Source organism: Camellia sinensis, chromosome 8, assembly GCF_055761805.1.
Source record: "Camellia sinensis isolate YWXY chromosome 8, ASM5576180v1, whole genome shotgun sequence".
NCBI classification, from domain to species: domain Eukaryota; kingdom Viridiplantae; phylum Streptophyta; class Magnoliopsida; order Ericales; family Theaceae; genus Camellia; species Camellia sinensis.
In genome coordinates this window covers 59,290,763-59,292,026 of record NC_138968.1, presented here as the reverse complement: position 1 = coordinate 59,292,026, position 1,264 = coordinate 59,290,763, and positions in this window count along the sequence as shown.

The window sequence follows — 1,264 nt, the reverse complement described above, 5'->3', positions numbered from 1 at the left end:
CCTCTACCATCTCAGCCTTACAGTGGTCATTATCATTCTGTTGTAACAACTTAAAGCTTACATACAAGTTTATAAATAGGCATTGTAAATCAACATTATGATGTATCTCAGAAAATAATTCAATAGGTTCTTTCATTTCTTCACTCTGGTCACCATCATTTATTTATTTATTTATTTTTTATTTTTATTTTTTTTTTTGAGCAGCAAGCAAATCAAATTTTATTAGATAATGGAAGGTACAAATAACTTGAAAAGAAGTTACATCATTGTTAAAACTAAACATCCCAACTAGTTTGGCACCTAAAATAAAATTAATCATGTGCATTTTCAAAGTCCCAAAAAGAGGTAGAGAGATTCCAACTCAAAACACCTCAATACATCCAAAAGATTGCAACATTACACCCATCCTCCAATACAATTTCTAATATGCACAACATTGTACAGAAAGTCATTGATACAGTAATAGAAGTCCATGGATGACGTTTTCAACCAAGTTGCAAGTCTAATAATTATAACTTCATGTGGCTCTTTCATCATTGTTTGGATATCATCAAAAAGACATTTGTCTTCTTCTTTCAGATGGACTAAAGATCCACCAAAGGTATGGCATTCCAACTTCTCCTCGCAGCTTTCGTGAAGCAATTCCCTACCCACCACTGCAATCGTCCTTCAACTGATTTAGGCACAACCCATCATTCTTAATGTGATATTCCAAATTCTCCTCTCAGCTTTCGTGAAGCAATTTCCCTGCCCAACACTGCAATAGTCCTTCAACTGATTTAGGCATCACCCATCATTCTTAATGTGATAAATTTTTCCTCGCACAATTATGTGATTCATTTGGCTCCACCATATCATTGAGTTCAAAACAAGATCATAACTTTTGCTAAAACTATTTGTTGCTTCATGCTCGCTGATCTATTTTGTCTTATAATAATATTATATAAATAGAAAAATAAGAAAAATTACTAAATAGTTTCCGAATGCCATATCTAACATCTTCCTCAATAAAAAATCTCAATACAAATTAAGTAAATCATGCCTTGTCTTTTAACTAGCTAACAAAGTGGGTCAATATTATTTCACCAGTAAAGTTTTTAACTATGTCATTGATTAGGCGCCCTACGTCGACAATATAACAAATTACTCGGGAATCGTTCAATGATTATTCAGAAATGCTATAGTTAATTTATGCATGACGTCAGTGTGGTTAGGTTATGGCCTATCAAGATATCTTTTAATGTATACTACTATCACATCATTA